At 40.0% G+C, this 22,618-nt stretch overlaps 1 pseudogene; it reads left to right on the forward strand.

Moving 5' to 3' along the window:
* LOC107775967 (transcription initiation factor TFIID subunit 11-like) overlaps positions 1–22,618 on the forward strand; it is a 36,862-nt pseudogene that overhangs the window by 8,957 nt on the left and 5,287 nt on the right.

Here is a 22,618-nt window from a genome sequence, read left to right on the forward strand (position 1 = left end):
GACTTCTTTTTCTTATCCTCATTCTCCAGGTGGACGCCTGACTTCTTTAATTCTCATCCTCATTCTCCAGGTGGACGCCTGACTTCTTCTTTTTCTCATCCTCATTCTCCAGGTGGATGCCTGACTTCTTCTTTTTCTCATCCTCATTCTCCAGGTGGACGCCTGACTTCTTCTTTTCTTCATCCTCATTCTCCAGGTGGACGCCTGATTTCTTCTTTTTCTCATCCTCATTCTCCAGGTGGACGCCTGACTTCTTCTTTTTCTCATCCTCATTCTCCAGGTGGACGCCTGACTTCTTTAATTCTTCATCCTTATTTTCCAGGTGGACGCCTGATTTCTTTAATTCTTCATCCTCATTCTCCAGGTGGACGCCTGACTTCTTTAATTCTTCATCCTCATTCTCCAGGTGGACGCCTGACTTCTTCTTTTTCTCATCCTCATTCTCCAGGTGGACGCCTGACTTCTTTAATTCTCATCCTCATTCTCCAGGTGGACGCCTGACTTCTTCTTTTTCTCATCCTCATTCTCCAGGTGGACGCCTGACTTCTTCTTTTTCTCATCCTCATTCTCCAGGTGGACGCCTGACTTCTTCTTTTCTCATCCTCATTCTCCAGGTGGACGCTTGATTTCTTCTTTTTCTCATCCTCATTCTCCAGGTGGACGCCTGACTTCTTCTTTTTCTCATCCTCATTCTCCAGGTGGACGCCTGACTTCTTTAATTCTTCATCCTCATTTTCCAGGTGGACGCCTGATTTCTTTAATTCTTCATCCTCATTCTCCAGGTGGACGCCTGACTTCTTTAATTCTTCATCCTCATTCTCCAGGTGGACGCCTGACTTCTTTTTCTCATCCTCATTCTCCAGGTGGACGCCTGACTTCTTTAATTCTCATCCTCATTCTCCAGGTGGACGCCTGACTTCTTCTTTTCTCATCCTCATTCTCCAGGTGGACGCCTGACTTCTTCTTTTCTCATCCTCATTCTCCAGGTGGACGCCTGACTTCTTCTTTTCTTCATCCTCATTCTCCAGGTGGACGCCTGACTTCTTTTCAACTTCTTCATCCTCATTTTCCAGGTGGACGCCTGACTTCTTTTTAACTTCTTCATCCTCATTCTCCAGGTGGACGCCTGACTTCTTTTTAACTTCTTCATCCTCATTCTCCAGGTGGACGCCTGACTTCTTTAATTCTCATCCTCATTCTCCAGGTGGACGCCTGACTTCTTTAATTCTTCATCCTCATTCTCCAGGTGGACGCCTGACTTCTTCTTTTTCTCATCCTCATTCTCCAGGTGGACGCCTGACTTCTTTTTTTTCTTCATCCAGGTATTTCCTGACACAAATATTGTATTTGCCCCTGTTTTAAATCAAAGAAGACTTCGTTAGTTTAAAGTAGGGTGGTTGACTGGGGTATTCTTGCTGATGGTGATGCTTCTCTTCGTTTCTCTTTGTTGCCTTGGAATGGTTGAAAAGACTGTTTTGTCTTTGTAATTGATCCTTGACTATAGGATTCCCCTCTGTATGTTTTCCTTCAAACCCTTTTAACTGTAATCATATGTCCCTTCTGACTTTGCTGATCCACTTTCGATTTCACCTTTCTTACACCCATATCTTTTATCTCCCACCTTTCGTGGCCGTATTTTGTAACCTTGAATCTTGGTAGTATATCTTGACATTTCTTTCTTATTTGTTTGGAATAAAGCTTATCTCAAAACTTTTTAGGAAAGTAAGATTATTAGTGATGAAATACACTGATTTCGACAATTATAGAATGAAAAGAAACATCCAAGTTTGGATGACTGTTTGGAGAAAGAATGAAAACTTATCTGATTGGAGTTACCGGCACCAATGAACAGGGTATGCATTTCGGATTAATCAACCCAGTCTTTTAATCAATCTCCTTTCAATTGTCTCATTTTTTGTTTTCGCCAAAATTTCCATAATCCAATCTCATTTTTCATTTCACAGACCTGTTGGACTTGCAACGTCTCAAAGAGTTTTCACCGATAAACTTTCCTCATTTGTTCATTTCTCACTTCTTTTTCGCCTTATGGTGCCCACGAAGGTTTTCACCAATAAGACTCTCTCATTTTACTTTTCTCTCAACTTCCGTCGCCTTATGGTGCCCGTGTGGGTTTTCACCTATAAGACTCTCTCATTTTTACTTTTTTTTCTTGTTTGTACCAGAGTATTATGAACCATCTTCATTTGCTTGACTCAACATTTTTCTAAGATTGGTCGAAAGGTCTTTCTGGTATGGGGTTAGAAATGGAAAAGGTATTAAAAGCTAAACAGTTTTGGTATGTGTTTAAAAATTACAACTCTTGGAATCTTTTTCTTATTTCCAATACAATTCTTGCCCCAGTTCCTTGATTGGGGTCGCTTGATGTTTCTTTTTGTGCACATTTTATGTATATTGTGCACCCTATGACCGAGCCGTGAGGCGCCTACGTATCCTTCTTTGAGGAATCAGGTCAAACGTAGTTCACTAAATAATAGTGATGTTTTTTTTATTTTTTTTTTTATTTCATACTTGATTTTCATTGATTCCAAGAGAGGGTAGGAAAGAAACAAGTATGGCTCAAAGGGGAAACAAAGGGTATAGTGTTTCGGATAGCAGAATAAATTGCCTTTGTCATTCCAATCTTCGAAATAATGCTAAATACAAACATTCAAAAATTCATGCATAATATCTCTTTACCGCGTCAGAATTGATCGCGATGTCTATGCACTTGCCTTCAATGTCTGTTAAGCATAGTGCACCATTCGATAATACTTTGGTCACAATGAATGGTCCTTGCCAATTCGGGGCAAATTTGCCTTTTGCTTCAACCTGATGTGGAAGAATACGTTTCAGCACATGCTGACCTACTTCAAACTTCCGGGGACGTACCTTTTTGTTGTATGCTCTTTCTATTCTTCTTTGATATAATTGACCATGGCATACTACGGTCAATCGTTTTTCATCAATCAAGTTTAACTGTTCTAGACGGGTTTTGACCCATTCATCATCATCAATCTTTGCTTCGGCGATGATCCGAAGGGAAGGAATCTCAACTTCTGCAGGAATTACTGCTTCAGTGCCATATACCAACAAATAAGGAGTGGCTCCTACTGAAGTGCGAACAGTAGTGCGGTATCCCAATAATGCAAATGGTAATTTTTCATGCCATTGTTTTGAACCTTCTACCATTTTCCGAAGTATCTTCTTTATGTTTTTGTTGGCTGCTTCTACCGCTCCATTCGCCTTGGGCCGATATGGGGTAGAGTTGCGATGTGTAATCTTAAACTGTTGACATACTTCTTTCATTAGGTTGCTGTTAAGATTAGCACCGTTATCTGTGATGATCACCTTCGGGATTCCGAATCGACATATGATATTTGAGTGGACAAAATCGACCACAGCTTTCTTGGTCACTGATTTGAATGTCTTGGCCTCAACCCATTTGGTAAAATAATCAATAGCTACCAGAATGAACCTGTGCCCATTGGATGCTGCCGGCTCAATTGGTCCAATTACATCCATGTCCCAGGCAACGAAGGGCCATGGTGCCGACATTGTGTGCAACTCGGATGGTGGAGAATGAATCAAATCTCCGTGTATTTGGCATTGATGACACTTGCGCACAAAACTGATACAATCTCGCTCCATGGTAAGCCAATAGTAACCAGCTCGGAGGATTTTCTTTGCCAACACATATCCACTCATGTGGGGTCCGCAAACTCCTGAATGTACTTCAGACATGACAGTTGTAGCTTGTTTGGCATCTATACATCTTAATAATCCAAGATCTGGTGTTCTTTTATACAAAACTCCTCCGCTTAAGAAGAATCCATTTGCCAATCGCCTAATGGTCCTCTTTTGGTCTCCTGTGGCTTGTGCGGGATATATCCCCATCCTGATATACTCCTTGATGTCGTGGAACCATGGTTCACCATCAAATTCTTCCTCAACCATATTGCAATAAGCGTGCTGATCGTGGACTTGAATATGTATTGGATCTACATAAGCTTTGTCCGGATGGTGCAACATTGATGCCAGGATAGCCAATGCATCGGCAACCTCATTATGGATTATTGGAATATGTTGGAATTCTACTGATTGAAACCGCTGACAAAGATCATGTAGACATTGTCGGTATGGTATGAGCTTCAAGTCTCGGGTTTCCCATTCTCCTTGAATTTGATGTACCAACAGATCCGAATCTCCCATAACTAAGATTTCTCGGATACCCATGTCTGCGGCTAGCCTTAACCCCAAAATACAAGCTTCATATTCAGCCATATTATTGGTGCAATAAAATCGCAACTGAGCCGTAACAGGATAGTGATGCCCTGTTTCAGAAATGATTACAGCTCCTATCCCGACTCCTTTCATGTTAGCGGCTCCATCAAAGAAAAGTTTCCAGCCAGGCTTTTCAATTTGCTCCACCTCATCGATATGCATTGTTTCTTCATCAGGAAAATAAGTTTTGAACGGCTCATATTCCTCATTGACCGGGTTTTTGGCCAAATGATCGGCCAGCACTTGAGCCTTCATTGCAGTTCGAGTCACATAGATGATGTCAAATTCTGTGAGCAATATCTGCCACTTTGCAAGTCTTCCCGTTGGCATAGGCTTTTGAAAAATGTATTTCAATGGATCCAACCGAGAAATGAGGTAAGTAGTGTAGGATGACAAATAGTGTTTCAATTTTTGAGTTACCCATGTTAGGGCGCAACATGTCTTTTCCAGATGAGTATACTTAACCTCATAAACTGTGAACTTCTTGCTAAGGTAGTAGATGGCCTGTTCTTTTCTGCCAGTGAGGTCATGTTGCCCCAATACGCAACCAAATAAATTTTCCAAAACCGTCAAGTAAAGAATCAATGGTCTTCCTGGCTCTGGCGGGACCAACACGGGTGGGTTTGACAAGTATCCTTTTATCTTATCGAACGCTTCTTGACACTCATCAGTCCATTTGACCGCAGCATCCTTTTTCAACAATTTGAAAATTGGCTCACAGGTTGTTGTGAGCTGAGCAATAAACCTGCTGATGTAATTTAACCTCCCCAACAAACTCATTACTTCAGTTTTGTTTCTTGGAGGTGGCAGTTCTTGGATGGCTTTAATCTTTGACGGATCTAGCTTGATGCCTCGTCGACTGACTATGAATCCCAGCAACTTTCCGGACGGAACTCCAAATGCGCACTTGGCAGGGTTAAGCTTGAGGTTGTACCTGCGAAGTCTTAAGAAGAACTTCCTCAAATCCCCAACGTGGTCGGCCTGATACTTTGATTTTATGATCACATCGTCCACGTATACCTCAATCTCCTTGTGTATCATATCATGAAACACTGTGGTCATTGCTCTCATATAGGTTGCTCCGGCGTTCTTTAAACCGAATGGCATTACCCGGTAGCAATAAGTTCCCCATGGTGTGATGAATGCCATCTTTTTTGCATCTTCTTCATCCATTAGAATTTGATGATACCCGGCATAACAATCCACGAAAGACCCTATATCATGCTTGGCACAATTGTCGATCAAAATATGGATATTGGGTAATGGGAAATTATCCTTTGGACTTGCTTTGTTGAGATTGCGATAGTCAACGCATACTCTAATTTTGCCGTCTTTCTTTGGCACAGGAATGACATTAGACAACCAAACAGGATATCGAGTGACTCGAATGACCTTTGCTTCCAATTGTTTGGTGATTTCTTCCTTAATTCTCACGCTCATATCAGGCTTGAATTTTCTCAGCCTCTGCTTGACAGGAGGCACCGTTGGATCGGTGGGCAATTTGTGGACCACTAAATCAGTGCTCAAGCCCGGCTTGTCGTCATACGACCATGCAAAAACATCTTTGAATTCTATGAGTGCTCTAATTAACTCCTCTCGGATCTTTGGTTCGAGATGGACACTTATTTTAGTTTCCCGGACATTACTCGTGTCCCCTATATTGACGTCCTCGATATCACTCAAGTTAGGTTTGATTTTTTCCTCAAAGTGAATTAACTCTTTACTAATCTCTTCAAAAACCTCATCTTCATCATATTCTGATTCATAATCACAATATATTTCTTGAATTAATATTTCGGAACCAGATTGATTTTTAATACTGGGCTGAAGATTCCTCATGCATGCCATATCACTAGAGCCAGCGTAAAAGGAACTGTACAGGAAAGAAGAAAAGAAATCTATTAGGAATGATAATAAAAAGGAAACTGCTTTTTATTGGATGATGAAAGATAAAAAGGTTTTGCACACTTCAAACCAACTGTAAGATAAACTTTGGGATTACAACCTTGAAATAACCCAAACAAACTGAAAGAAAATCAAAATAAACTACCAAGACTCCTTTCGAATTGGGAGAGGAGTGGCTTTCCAATTATTGAGCTTTGTTTCTGGCCCAACGAATTGAACTTCTGCGTTGCTACACCCTTCTCCTCTTTCCAACATATTCACATCACTAAACAATTTCTCGAACCTTTCAATTAATTCCTCTTCAGGATTGACCCGGGATTTAGGAATTGTTGTTATCGGGCGATTTTTAGCACTGGTCTTGACAAAAGACTTTGACAGATGTGGTACTGGTTTTGGAAGAACCCATGCTCGGTGTTTCAACTTCCTGGCCCTTATCACGTCATTGGCGGTGGGTATGAACCCTAAACCGAATGTTCCCCAGTTCTCGGGGAGAGATACTGGTTGTACAATTCCTTGCAGAGATAAGCCCAGACCTTTGCCGGGTATAAAGCCATTCTTTAACATTTCATAAGCTACCATGACTGATGCAGAGGATATCTTTGGATTCGGAAGGTATTTCCCTTCTGGAATTTTCTCTACCGACACCGTGTCGGACACTTGGTATACCCATGGTCCTTGGTCAATTTCTGTTCCCTCGACCGGTACAATGGTACTGTTGTGAGCATTTAAACTTTCTTCTCCATGCACGACTATTTCTTGATGATCCCATTCAAACTTGACAGCCTGATGTAGTGTTGACGGGACTGCTTTAGCAGCATGGATCCATGGTCGACCCAACAACAAGTTGTAAGAAACAGTCATGTCCAACACTTGGAATTCCATTGTGAATTCAACTGGCCCTATAGTTAGTTCCAACACTATGTCGCCAAATGAATCTCTGCTTCCACCGTCAAATCCTCGTACGCGGATACTATTCTCCTGAATCCTCTCCTCTTTAATTTTTAATTTGTTTAAAGTGGAGAGAGGGCATATGTTTGCACTGGACCCATTGTCAACCAATACCCGGGTTACTACGGAGTTTTCACATTTCACGGTGAGGTAAAGAGCTCTGTTGTGCTCGGTACCTTCCACATGTAATTCATCATCAGCAAATGTAATTCTGTTTGTCTCAAAGATTCTGTTGGCTATTTTTCCCAAATGATTTACAGAGATCTTTTCAGGAACATGAGCCTTATTCAGGATTTTCATCAAAGCCAGACGGTGCTCCTCTGAATGTATCAGTAATGACAACAATGAAATTTGAGCGGGGGTCTTCTTTAATTGATCCACAACAGAATAATCATGGAGTTTCATTTTTCTTAAAAACTCCTCCGCCTCTTCTTCCGTCACAGCTCTCTTTGTTGGCGTTGGATTGTTTTTAGTTTTTCTCAACTCTTCGGGAGTAAAACATCTTCCCGAACGTGTCAAGCCTTGCACCTCACACACTTCTTCCTTGATTTCTTTGCCCTTGTACATTACAGTCACCCGTTCATAGTTCCATGGGATGGCTTTGTTGTTGATGACCGGCAGCTGGATTACAGGTGCAATAATAACCTGATCTGTACGGGCTCCTTCCACAAATATAATGGGTTTGTTAGCAACCCCTGGTACTATCACTTTCGGCCTTTCTTGTTTTGCGGCAACTTTGCTCGATGATCCCTCCTCGATTATCATAGATGGTCCATCACCATTTCTGTTCTGCTTAGATACCGGCTTCTCCTCTGTTAACTGCTTATCTGGCTTGGTTTCATGAGATTTGATCATCATGACAGTTTGTGACGGCTTCTTTGTCTCCCCATCAGCTTGTATGATTTCTATCATATTAGCCTCTTGATGGGCTGGCATTGGATTTCTATTGATATTTGGGGCTTCGGGGTTTGAACCTCGATTTTATTAGTATCAATCAGCTCTTGTATTGCATTTTTCAAATGCCAACATTTTTCCGTATCATGGCCTGGTGCACCGGAGCAATATTCACAGCTAATGGTGTAATCCAGATTCTTTGGAGGAGGATTGGGTAGCTTCGATTGTATTGGTCTCAGCATGTCTAGCTGTCTTAGCCTGTGGAACAAACTGGTGTAAGACTCTCCCAATGGAGTGTAAGTTTTCTTTTTCTGTTCCCTTTCTCCCCTGAATGCTGGCCTAGGCCTGAAACCTGGTCCAGGATAGGCTCGTGGGTAAGTATTTGGTGTGACAGGAGCACGCCAATTGGTGTGAACAGGTGGCTGATTGTATGCTTGAGCATGGTTAATGGAAAAATGAGGCTCTGAAGGGTGATAGTAGTGTTGGGATGAATCATGGTGGTAAGCTGATTGGCGAGGTCGTGGTTGATTATAGTAAAGCGGTGAACCTCTGGGTCCCGACCAAATTCCTGAATCAACTACTGTTGCTTCCTCCCTCTTCTTTCTTCCGATTCCTCCTACCCCGCCTTGAATAGCTTGAGTAGTTGCCTTAATTGCTGAATAGCTCATGATTTTATTTGTCTTGAGGCCTTCTTCCACCATACCTCCCATCTTCACTACTTCGTTGAATGATTTCCCAACCGCTGAAACCAAGTAGGCATAGTAAGTCGGTTCCAAGGATTGGAGGAAGTAGTCTACCATTTCACTCTCCTTCATAGGAGGATCCACTCTTGCTGCCTGTTCTCTCCACCGAAAACCATACTCTCTGAAACTTTCATTGTGTTTCTTCTCAAATTTTGTCAAAGACAATCGATCTGGGATGATTTCCAGATTGTATTGGAAATGGTATGCGAATGCCTGTGCCAGGTCATCCCAGGTGTACCATCTTCTATGGTCCTGGCGTGTATACCACTCCAAAGCTGATCCGCTTAGACTTTGACTGAAGTAAGCCATCAATAATTCATCCTTTCCTCCAGCTCCTCGCATCTTGCTACAGAAACCCCTTAAGTGGGCTACTGGGTCGTCGTGCCCGCTGTATAGGTCAAATTTGGGCATCTTGAAGCCAACTGGCAATTGTACATTGGGGAATAAGCATAAATCTTTGTATGCTACACTGACTTGCCCACTTAATCCCCGCATGTCTCGGAACGATTGTTCTAGACTTTTGACCTTCCTGAACATCTCTTCTTGTTCATCATTTTTGGCTGGCTTGTCAATTTCGGTTGGGAGATCAAACCGAGGAGCAGTTGAATTGATTTCGGAGGCTTTGAAGGTGGGCTCCGGGGGGTAATATTGGTTGTCCTGGGCCTAGAATGTAGGCTCACTAGGAGATTTGTGAAATGTAGCGGGGGGAGGTGCTACGAAAACAGGAGTCATAGGTGGAGGAAAGTACGGAACTGGTTTTAGAGGTGGAGACTGTGGTATCTGAGAGGTGGTGCCTCAGTAGTGCTGGTAAATGGGGAAATTTGGGGATAATTCAGTGGTGATATTATCCTGAGTTTGGGTCATTGATGGAGCAGGGTTATTTGGGTGAGATGGGGGTAACTGTCCTGTAGACCAGGCTTGGTACATCTCAGTCATTTGCTACTTGAGTTTAAACATCTCTTCTTTCATTTTCCCGACATCCATCTCTTCTAGCTCCATACCTGTGTCAACATCTGGGATAGACATACTTTCGGGTATTGGTCCTTTTGATCTTGTGTGATAGTGATAATATGCCAGTATACTCTTTAGAGAAACTAACTGCTTGAATTCTGAAAATGAACAAACTTGTTAGTTTTGAGAGTTTAACACATATATAATCACACGTTGAGATGCAATGCTCCTAGACAAATAATCCCTTTCTATTATGCATTTGCTCGGCTGTTTGTGTCGTCCCAGCTTTCTTGAAATTTTTATTGTTATTCACTTTTATTTATATATCTTTTATCGTGGTGGTCGAATCTTAGAGATTGCCTACGTATCATGCCTTACATGAATCAGACCTTGCGTAGTTCGGACCAAAGGCAATCACTTTTATTCATTACACAAAGATGGAATTACATTTGAAAACTTTAAGAAAATGGCTTGAAAACACACACACTTAAATAAAAGATACAATTCTTAACATCTCACAACGTACCCCACTTTCCACTTTTGTTGTCAAATATTGGATTATTTGCTCAATGTGGGGCTTGACCCGGATGGTCTCCCAGCGTTCGATACATCCTTTCCAACTCCATTGCTAGATGACGAGCAAAAGTGGGCGCATGCTTTGTAAACCTTTCATAATCCATTCCTTGGCAGTTTACATAACTTTGAGATGTGAAGACTGCCAGGTCGTGGATTTGTGCCCTGAAACCTTGGAGACGTTGGTCTTTGTCTTGCAATTGCTGCTGACGAGTGGTGGCTATATCTCTGACACGATTCTCACGATCTAGAGCTGATTCTAACAGAGCTCGGAGTCTGGCCTGCTCTAATCTTGCTTGCGCTCTTTCCCTGTCGAGGTCTGCTTGTTGGTGTTTTCTGTTGCATCTTCTTGCCTCTTCTAGTTGTGCACGAAGCTGGTCTTCTGATTGCATCCAATAGTCCTTTTCCTTCTTGAATTGTGCCTTGTCTTTTTCGGATTGCCTATCCTGGCGTTCCTTGTTAGATCTGGCTTCTTCGTTTAATTGTTGGATCCTTTCTTTTGCCTTGCTTAATTCCCTTTCGTTTTCCGCAAGAATGGAATCATAATCTTGCATTCTTTCAAAGAGATTGGCGATGGTTTTTTGATCCTTCCAGCTCCTCTTTGGCGTTTCAGAAACTCTTTTCATTTTTTGGAATCGAGCATGAAGATTTTCATTCTCACAAGCTAGACTCTTCTTCTCGCCTTCGGCTTCTTGTGCTTGTAAATCTTTTTCCAAACTGAGGCTTCTCAGATTTTCTTTTAGGGCATGGATAGTTGCTTTGTACCCTTTTTCCTTTTCTCCCCAGATCAACCGTTCTTGGATTTTATCATTGAAGTTTTGAACATGGGGTCTTTTTGTTGGCCTTCTTAGTTCAGGCTCTGGTACATCATCTACGCGAGACCGTTTTTCAAACCATCTTGCATATCCAGGATTTATCTCACCCTTTGTAGCGTCTGGGACTTGAGTATCACTTTTCAAGTATCGGCACCCATTCCACATCTGCTGAAGTAGAGCCTCGGGAATAGTGGCTTCTGGGTGTAATTCGATTACTTGCACACTCAAATCTTCATCATCAGGAACTATTTGATATCTCCCTAATTGCCTTAGGACTCTCAGTGGTGCATACGACTGAATGCTTCTCAATCCCAATAGTAGTAGATAACTATTTGAGGCTGACATGTGTATTACTTCCCTCATCGGGAGCCATCCCAGAGTCCATTCAATTTGATTTGCCGTTAAAGCCTCTAGATGAGATACCCATGCTTCTATCCCTTCTGGAACCTGATAATTTTTTGTTCTTTCCTCATAGCTTTCGATGCAATTATCATTGTTTAACCCATACTGTATGATCTTGGGTTATTGTTGGAGATGCTCCATCACCCACATTTGCAACAAAATTTTGCATCCTTCGAAGACTTTTGCTCCTGATTTGCATAAAGTCAAAGCCCGATAAATGTCTGATAGAATGATGGGGACAAAGGTGTGATTTTCTTTGGTGGTGAGGATTTGCACAATTTTTGCGGTGCGAATATCAATTGTTCGCTCTTTATTTGGGAAGACCATGACTCCTAGAAAAGCCACCATGAAAGCAAATCGACGGTGCATCTGCCAAGTGTCTTTGTTTTGCTTATTAGTAAGGCCTTTCTCATGAATTTCGAACCCATCTGACTTTCCGAACCTTGAATACAAAAAGTTGAAGGAACAACATCCATTGATGACATTGCTTTTCCTGATTTGACTGCTGATGTTCAGAAGACCGAAGAATCGATGTACCGAAGGAGCCTTTGTGAATATCAAGCTTTGATTTCTTAAACTTCCGTCAAAACCAGCATATCCAGCTATCTCCTCTAATGTAGGAGTAAGCTCGAAGTCAGAGAAACGAAAAACATTGTGAGCAGGGTCCCAAAAAGTTACTAACGCCGCAATCAGATCATCACGGGGTTTAACTTTCATAATGTCCGTGAGATTTCCCAAATGCTTGACGACCCATTTTTGACCGTCTTCGCCTAAATCATACCACCACATTTGAAGCTGACATAGAAATTCTTCCGTACTTGTGGATGAGGGGCTTTGTGTGGTGCTCATTTTGTATCTGAAATTTAATTTTGATAAAGTCAAAATTCATTTTTGAAAATTTATACTAAAAAAAATCATTTTCGAATTTTTTTATTTATTTATTAAATACCTTTATTTCAAAATTTAAAACTATTTTTTTTCGATTTTTTTTTAAAACAACCCATTTTATTCCCTTCTTCTCACCATGATTTTATTTAAGCTGGTCAACAAGCATGTTCGAGGCAAATGAATGCACAAGTAACAAGTAGGATGCATCATGATGGTCTTTTTATTTTTGGGTTCACCTGTCCTAGGCAGACCCAACCCCTGTGTTGAGTCTCCAAGGCCAAATGTGTATGATGCAAATAGACGTTCCTACTAGGGATCCGGTACATGGCTGAGTTATTCTAAGTGTAAAACCTTAGGTTGATTGTTCTAAACCTGGCTTACCCAAACGGACAGTTTGAGCCGAAGCGGGGGCAACGTACCGGGAGCACGAAAGTCTGTCCGGCCTAGTTACTTGTCCCAACTCCGTCTTATTTGGTATGACTTTAATAGAAAGGTAGGTCACGCGCACGTGTACACCATAATTCAGAAGACTCAGAAAGAAGGGGGTTTCGTAGCAGTTGTATATATTCACAATTCAAATAATATTAAAGCGGTAAAAAAACATTTAGCATATTAGCATGTAAACAGTAGAAAATCATAAAGCCAATTAACACAGATATTTTAAGCTCGAATTCTTTAAACCCTGAACCAATGGTTCTGGGTTACAATAACACTGGTTTTTGTCCCCGGCAGAGTCGCCAGAGCTGTCGCACCTCCTTTTTTACATACCCCCATGAGGGTAGAAGGGGAGTTTTCTCCAATTAAAGGACAGTCGAAACGAGATTTATTTAATTATTTCAGAGTCGCCACCTGGGAATTTTAAGGCGTCCCAAGTCACCAATTTTAATCCCTGAATCGAGGAGAATATGACTCTGTTTATTATTCTGCGAACCAGAAATCCTGAGTAAGGAATTCTGTTAATCCGGAAGAAGGTGTTAGGCATTTCCGAATTCCGTGGTTCTAGCACGGTCGTTCAACTGCTTTCATTCTTGGCTTAATTATCTTGATTTTATTAAATACATTTTTATTGCATGATTTTACTACCGTTTTTTACTTATTGTTTATGACGAATTACGCGTACGTATATTCGTATTATATATCTTTTATAATTACCGGGGATTGTGCCACGCGTACGTGTACACAATAAAATCATCCATGTTATAGTTTTTATAAAAAAATATATATTCGAAAATTAAAAATAAAATCAGGAACATCATCACCCTTTTTATTTAGATAATGAACTGCACACCTCGGATTATATGAAATTATTTAATATTTTTTTTTAAAGAAATTCGTTTTATTAAATATTCGCTCGAAATTGCGCGTACGCATAATCCGAATTTACTTTTAAAATATAATCAGGGTGCGCGAACGCATCCCTGATTGCGCAAAATCTTTGTTAATAGTATTATGGACTTTTCACAAATTATTTATTATATCATACATTTTTTATATGAAAATCATGAGAACTCCCACTTTAGAGGCCTTTGAATTCTTTGAAAAGAATTCACAATCTATTTAAGGTTGTCCGTCGATTATAATTTCCGAGTATAAATTATATTCATTCCGCTATTCAAATTCGAAGAAAAGAATAAAAATATGATTCAAACAAATACAACATATATATGCCAAAGGATGAATTGTATATGAAACTAACAAACATGATTTATGAAAGGAAGAAGTATTTTGGAACAATTTTTTTCATTATTTAATTAGTGCAAATCCCATTTCTAATTGTCATTGACTTAAAGTGTTGCAATTTGTATATCTCATCTTATTCTCATATACTTGCTTTTAATCCAATAGGCCTAATTACTTATTTAGGATGGTAAATAAACATTAAATTGATAAGAAAGGGAATTATTATACAAAGTGATTAACAACATTGCCTTACATGCCATATATTCATATTTGTATGTTTTGAAACATTCGTAATACTTTAACATCATAATGAGCCATAACAACTCAACTTACCATCCACTAGTGGTTCTATAGATACCTGTTATAATGCCACATATGAACGTACAACTTATATCATTCCTTCCACAACTAAATTAGATTATCAGAATAAACTAGCAATATGGTCTTTATATTTTTTACGCTATTTTTAATTCAACTAACAATGTCACAAGGCCTAGTTAATGGCCAATCTTTATATCATGTTTCCTACCTTGACAGTTCAAACATGACAAAACTAATGAGATGAAGAGCTAACATTATTACAAAGCCTTATATGAATTTCAAGGTAAGACAATTAACTCATAGTTATCAAATTGAATTCACTACTAATTAACTAACATAAAAAAAAAATGAAATTTAAACTGATGAACTTGGACAAATGGAAAACAGAATTGCAATCCAAGCTTCATTGATTAGTCATGTTGAATCTCTTTCCAACATGAAATTTAAAAGACATGTACCTGAAAATGAAGGTGGAAGGAGTAAATTCCAGCAGTAGCAGCAGTAACAAACTCAGCAAAATACCAGTATTCCCACAGATTTGAGCAATAATAAGACCCGAAGAAAACAGATGCACAATACAGTTATTTTTAAAAGACACTTCAGATGTTAACTGAATCAGTGGAACCAAATAAAGTTGAACAGATTCAACAAAAGAACAATATTTCAGATTTCAGTTTCTTTTCGGTTTCAAATTTCCATTTTTTCTGATTTTCTGTTTCTGCTGTTGTATCTGTGTGTGTGTGTGTGACTGTAACCCTCCTTCAAATTTATTATGATTGTAACCCTTCCGGTCACATTAAGCTCTATCTTTCTGTCTGAAAACTGTATCTTTTTAGATTTTTTCTCTTCCTCTCTAAATCTCTTAAAGTCTGTCTAACTTCTCCTAAATTCTGTTTTTCTGTCTGAAAAACTCTCAAAGTCTGTCCAAAGCTCTCTTCTAAATTCTCTCTGAAAACTCTTCAAATCTCACACTCTCTTTTTCTTCTTAAAATCTGCTTTCAAATTTGATTTTTTTTGTTTTCTTTCTTTTTCAGCTCTAAATCAGTCTCAATTCCCTCTCTTAAAAAACTGATCCTCTCAGTCTGTCCAGCTCCCTGTATTTATACAGGGCTGGTCCTATACAGTTTAGTGCTGGATGGACCCTTTTCTCCTTTAAAAATCAGAAAGTTTTCCCATTAAAACTACTTTTGAATAATTTAAAACTAAGTGCTATTTATCCTGTTTTTCAGCAGCCCCATTATCCCTTGTTCCCCATTATTACTTAAATTATAGCCACTATCATATTATTGAAAGCACACTATCACATTACCCTACTGTTTCATTCTAAAATAAACCTGAAATCCTTCTGTAATTACAGCCCTCAAGGAAATCAGAATCTGATAAAAAAACAGATTTTAAAAATTGTTCAGAATCGATTATCCTTCTGAATTAAACAGCTATAACCAATCCTATCAAGTTCTGGACTGAATCTTGACTGAGAATGCACTTTTCTAACACAATGGTATCTAACCAACATTTGTGAAATTGAAATTAAACCTAATATCATAACAACATTATACTGAATTCAGCCTAATAATTCAACTGCACTCAGCTTTTGAACTAAGATCAAACAAACAGGAGCATTGTCAATATATTGACAATGTTCTGAACTTAATGTTCAGAAAACAACACACATATAACGCCCATTTGATGGATTTATTAAACAAGAACCAACTGATTAACAATAACTAATTAACTGATTATAGCAAAATAATCCATCCAAAACAGGTTATTTCAGTCAACATTTTCAGAAGCAGGATTTATGATATAACTAATCGACGAACTTAGTCGAGTCGATTACACACATTGTACATAATCACAATCAACAGAAACAATTCACATTTAGAATCAAGTTGACGGGTAGGGTACAGTATAACAAAATTTGACTAGAAAATTATGAAAAATTAAACAAACTAATGAAACGAACATAGAATACACATAGAATGCACATAAGAAACAGAAATTACCTCTGAACCTTTAAATTCAACTGAACTCAACTCGACTTAGATTTGGATTTTGTTTGAAATCAAACAGACCTTAGTCGAAGTATTTTCCACTGAAAATACTTCGACTAAGGTCGATTAAACCTCAATCTTTATTCAATCTGGACAGAATCCAAAAGTTTGGTATTTTTAGGGTTCTTGAAAGTTCGATTTGGGATTTACTCATTTCTGGTTATATTCGAGGGAAACCAAAGATGTTCTAGGCACGAGGGAGGTCAGTGGGGTAACTGATGTGAGTTTGAAGTAGGTTGGGATAAGGTCAGATTGTACTCGAATCTTCAAATGAAGATTCGAGTAGTTCCAGTATGATTCGAACCATGCAACTAACAGATCCATGATGAGGGTATCTAGGGGAAGTTGTGGTGTTATTTTGGAAGCCATCGGAGAAGATCAGGTTTTCAGGCCAACCTTCGATTTAAGATTCGAAGAGTTGGGGCCTGATTCGAAGGAAACTAAGGTCAGATTCGTGTAGAGGATGTTCAGGGGGTTCTAGGGTGTTATTTTGGTGACCGGCGGCATTGATGCCGCCGGGTTTCAGGCGGTGGGATCCTAGGGCGGCTAGGGTTAGGAGTGGGGGTTTGGGGGACGATGATGAACAGTGTAGGAGGGGGGTGTTTAGTTTGGGGCCTGGGTAAGGGCTTGGGACTTATATAGGGGTGGGGTGGATTGATATTGTCCGTCCGATCAAGTAAGATGAAGGGCCAGGATCAATTCATTAAACCAAACGATGTCGTTTGGTTTAATGCCAGGGTCGACTGAGTCGGGTCACTGGATCGGGTTACGGGTAAAGGGGATGAGATCTTGACCGTTGGTTGGATTTGATCCAACGGTTTTTGAGAAGCCACGACCAAACACTGTCGTTTTGGTTCATCTGGTTTGGACCGGACCTGGGCTAAAGGATTGGGCTGTGGGGGTTAAAATGTTTTGGGCCTGGATTTTAATCCAGGTCCGATTTTGTATATATATATTTTTTCATTTTTTCTATTTTAAATTTTTAATATTAACTATAAAATAATTTTAACTTCACAAAAATATATTAATTACTCTATAACAATTATTTAACACATAGACAAAACATCAATCACACAGTGGAATATTTAAAATAGAACGATTGCATATTTTTTGTGATTTTATTTAAATTATCTTTTAAATGCATAATTAAATCCTATATGCATGCAATATGTATTTTATTTTATTTTTTTTCATTTTATTATGACAATGTAAACACTTACGGACATAACACAAGTATTTAACACCACGCAAATTCAAAAAATTACACAGTAAAAGAAATTTATTTTATTTTTTGATTTATTTTGGAGTAGTTTTCATAAGGCAAAAATCACGTGCTCACACCCCCGATAGAAGATTATCCATACCGGGTGTAATAAGCTTATCCTTTTAGTACCCAGTTATGGATAAATATTATCCCCGGTAGAAGATTATCCATACCGGGTATAATAAGCTTATCCTTTCAGTACCCAGTTACAACAACAACAACAACAACAACAACAACGACCCAGTATAATCCCACAAGTGGGGTCTAGGGAGGGTAATATGTACGCAGACCTTACCCCTACCCCGAAGGGTAGAGAGGCTGTTTCCAGGAGACCCTCGGCTCAAAAAAGCAATAGGAGATGATATATTAGTACCATAAAAATGCATAATATAATAACAGCAATATAAGAGATATGAAATACAGAATACGAAATACGAAATAAATGGCTGGTATAGTAAAAACTAGCAGGTAAAGCCCTACATCAATAGACGACCAATGACATTCTTAGTCTAACTCCTAACTAGCTAGTCTCACTCTATTGTGCTGTAGAAATATTCGCAACTTTCCCCTAACCTACAACCTTAATGCTCGACCTCCATAATTCCATGTCAAGGGCCATGTCCTCAGTAATCCTAAGTCGCGCCATGTCCTGTCTGATCACCTCTCCCCAATACTTCTTAGGTCGCCCTCTACCTCTCCGCGTGCCCACTACAGCCAGTCGCTCACACCTCCTCACCGGTGCATCAGTGCTCCTCCTCTGAATATGCCCGAACCATCTGAGTCTTCCTTCCCGCATCTTGTCCTCCATGGGGGGCCACGCCCACCTTCTCTCGAATATCTTCATTCCTAATCTTATCCATCCTTGTATGCCCGCACATCCACCTCAACATCCTCATCTCTGCTACTTTCATTTTCTGGATGTGTGAGTTCTTTACCGGCCAACATTCAGTTCCATATAACATGGCAGGCCTAACCACTGCTCTATAAAACTTACCTTTTAGTAACGGTGGTACTTTCTTGTCACACAAGGCTCCCGACGCTAACCTCCACTTCATCCACCCCACCCCTATACGGTGTGTGACATCCTCGTCAATCTCCCCGATCCCCTGAATAACCGATCCAAGGTACTTGAAACTACCCCTCTTGGGAATGACTTGAGAGTCAAGCCGCACTTCAACTCCCGCTTCCGTCGGCTCAACTCCAAATTTGCACTCGAGGTATTTCGTCTTCGTCCTACTCAACTTGAAACCTTTAGACTCAAGAGCATGTCTCCAAATCTCTAGCCTCTCGTTGACGCCACCTCGTGTCTCGTCAATTAGAATAATGTCATCAGCAAATAGCATGCACCATGGCACCTCCCCTTGAATATGATGAGTCAGTGCATCCATCACCAGGGCAAATAGGAATGGGCTGAGCGCAGACCCTTGGTGCAACCCCGTAATAACTGGAAAGTGTTCAGAGTCGCCTTCTACTGTCCTAACCCGAGTCTTAGCTCCAGCATACATGTCTTTAATCACCCTAATATAGTCAACTGGGACCCCTTTATCCTCTAAGCAGCTCCATAAGACCTTCCTAGGAACCCTATCGTACGCTTTCTCCAGATCAATAAACACCATGTGGAGATCCTTCTTCCTATCTCTATACTGTTCCACCATCCTCCTAATAAGGTGGATAGCTTCTGTAGTAGATCGCCCCGGCATGAACCCGAACTGGTTGTCTGAAATAGACACCGTCCTTCGCACTCTCATTTCTACCACTCTCTCCCAAACTTTCATGGTATGACTTAGTAATTTGATGCCCTTATAGTTGTTACAGCTCTGAACATCACCTTTGTTCTTATACAACGGGACCATTGTACTCCACCTCCACTCTTCAGGCATCCTATTAGACTTGAATATAACACTAAACAATGCAGTAAACCATTCCAAGCCTGCTCTACCCACACACCTCCACAGTTCAACCGGAATTTCGTCTGGCCCGGTAGCTCTGCCCCTTCTCATCTTACGCATTGCCTCCATGACTTCATCGATCTCAATGTCCCTACAATTACTTAATTCATGGTGACAGTCGGCATTCCTCGATTCCCCAAGTATAATATCCTGATCCCCTTCTTCACTTAAAAGTTTATGAAAGTAGGTCTGCCACCTCCTCTTAATCTAGTTATCTCCCATCAAAACTTTGTCGTCATCATCTTTTATGCATCTCACTTGGTCCAGATCCCGAGTTGTCCTCTCTCTCGCCTTAGCGAGTCGGAATAACTTCTTCTCCCCACCTTTGTTCCTTGTTTCCTCATACAGACGAGCAAAAGCTGTCGTCTTAGCCTCCGTCACTGCCATCTTCGCCTCCTTCCTAGCTACCTTATACCTTTGACTGTTCTCTCTCTCTTCTCCTCCTTGTCAGTGCTCCCTACTAACCGCAGGTAAGCCACCTTCTTTGCTTCCACTTTACTTTGGACAACTGCATTCCACCACCAATTTCCTTTGTGGCCACCATTGTGGCCCGTAGATATGCCTAACACCTCTCTCGCCGCCTTTCTTATACAGTCCGCCGCCGTTGACCACATTGTGTTTGCGTCCCCACTACTTCTCCAAGCTCCCATTCAGTACCCAGTTATGGATAAATATTACCCCGGTAGAAGATTATCCATATCGGGTATAATAAGCTTATTCTTTTAGTACTCCGTTATGGATAAACATTGCTCTCAGTAGAAGATTATCCATATCTGGTATAATAGCAGCTTACACAGCAACTTCCTTTCTTCTATAAATAGAAGAGATTTCAGTTCAATATGTATATCAGTTTGAATTCGAATAATATATCAGTTTCTCTCTATATTTGCCTTTACTTTATAATCTTTATTTTATAATACAAACTTCATATTTAGCGGTGTACAATTGATTTTGAGACGGTTAAACTTAACTTTATAAATTTTGCCAATCAAAATTATTTTAATTTATAAATTTGACCTTTTTCCAACTTTAAATAGAGATCTTAAAATGGGGATTTTGTGCACTTCCCAAACTAAAGACCACGACCCACGAGCTGACCCGAATTCAAACCCACGAACCCACATCAGCAATCCCAGCCCGTTCAATTTCTTGAGAATAGCGGAACCCATCTGATATACTCGCCGGCAACGGCACACCCTTCCGAATCATCTTTGTGAGGGTTCAGAATCACGATATTTTGGGTCCCTTTGGTTTCAAGGTTTTTCTTTTTTCCTTTCTATTTGTATTTAGCAGATTTACTCATTCTTGATTAGTCTGTGTGCGTGTAATATTATACTATAATTAATTGAATGGTGGGGCGGAGCTAGAACTCCGGTAACAGGTTCGGCTGAACCGAGTTGCTTTAGTGCAAACCGTATAATTGTCTTAAGAAATCCATTGAATAGGTACAAATTTTTACTTTAGAACCCACTAATATAAAAAGCTAGAATCCCAAAACCAGTAACTTCAAATCCTGGCTCCGCCTCTGTGAATGCATTTCTCTACCACATTCTTGATTAGTATGTCTGTTTGAAATGTTAGTTTGACTCTTATGATTGAAATGAGATGCAATTCTTTCCCTTTGTAACCTGTAGGATTTACTTGGTGCGTGATGTGTGGGTTAGGTGCACGTCACAAGTTTTGACTCTCTCGCTAACAAAATCCTGGTCTTTAAGTAGAAGGGGATAGAGGGTCAGGCCCATTATCCACCGTTTTTCAAACAGTGCACCACTAACCCTCTGGGTTCTTAGTTACCCAAAAAGAAGAAGAGAGGATTTCTTTGTATTTACACTCTGTCCAGACATTCTAAGATTCTGTCTTGCAATATTCTTGAATGATGTATGCAAAATTCTTATAGGGAATTTAGAGGTGCCAAGCTTCCCTAATTAACTAAGGAGTTCACTGATTCACTTATATAACAACAACGAAGGTGAGTCTTGGAGCAACGGTAAAGTTGCCTCCGTGTGACCTATAAGTCACCGGTTCGAGTGGTGGAAGCAGCCATTAATGCTTGCTTTAGGGTAGACTGTCTCCATCATACCCCTCGAGGTGCGGCCCTTCCCCGGATCCTGCTTGAACGCGGGATGCCTTGTGCACCGAGCTGTCCTTTTAATAACAACAACTATGCCTCAAATTTTATGCAATGATTATTTATGAGGTGATTAATATGGAAGGGTATGTTGTTGTTGTTTGTAAAAATGAAGGGATAGTTATGTGGTGCTTAGTGAAGGAATTGTTATACATGAATTACTTACTTTAAAAGGAAATTTTCGTCTTTAAATAGTTAATTCCCGTGTTGCTTATATACATATTCTTATTCTTAAGTTGGGAGGAGGGTAAAGGGGTGGGCCCATTCCCTGCGGAGTTTCCAAGATATGTGCCAAAGAGAGTCGGCCAGAAGCCTAAATTTATATGATTAAGTAGATGAAATTTGGTGAATAGTGTAAAATTTAATTTTTTTGAATCAGGATGATATCTGTACTAGCTGAGGTATGGTGGACTGGTAGTGTATATAAAAAAAAAATGTTTTCTTTTTGCTTAAGTTTGGTGTAACATGGCTGACGTAAATGTCTCTGTCCCTGATGCCTTGATTGACTTCATTAGCACATTACACAACCTGTAACATATTCCTTTTGTTTGTAACATTCCCGCCATCATCTTATACTTTTTGCTGGTTTTATTTATTAATACAAAGTAACTCTTTACCGATCAAAAAACGAACCATGATGATATCTCAAGACACTCTAGAACTAAAAGGAGATGCTTACAAAGGATAAAAGATAAAGTTTGAATAATCAAAGGAAAGAAAATCAAAGAATGATAACATTTCTCTTTCTCTCATTACACTATGCGCTAGGCTGCATCTTAGTCTATTTTCTAAAATTTCTTTCAAGGAAACAACTGCAGTTAT

The sequence above is a fragment of the Nicotiana tabacum genome, chromosome 20, assembly GCF_000715075.1.
Source record: "Nicotiana tabacum cultivar K326 chromosome 20, ASM71507v2, whole genome shotgun sequence".
NCBI classification, from domain to species: Eukaryota; Viridiplantae; Streptophyta; class Magnoliopsida; order Solanales; family Solanaceae; genus Nicotiana; species Nicotiana tabacum.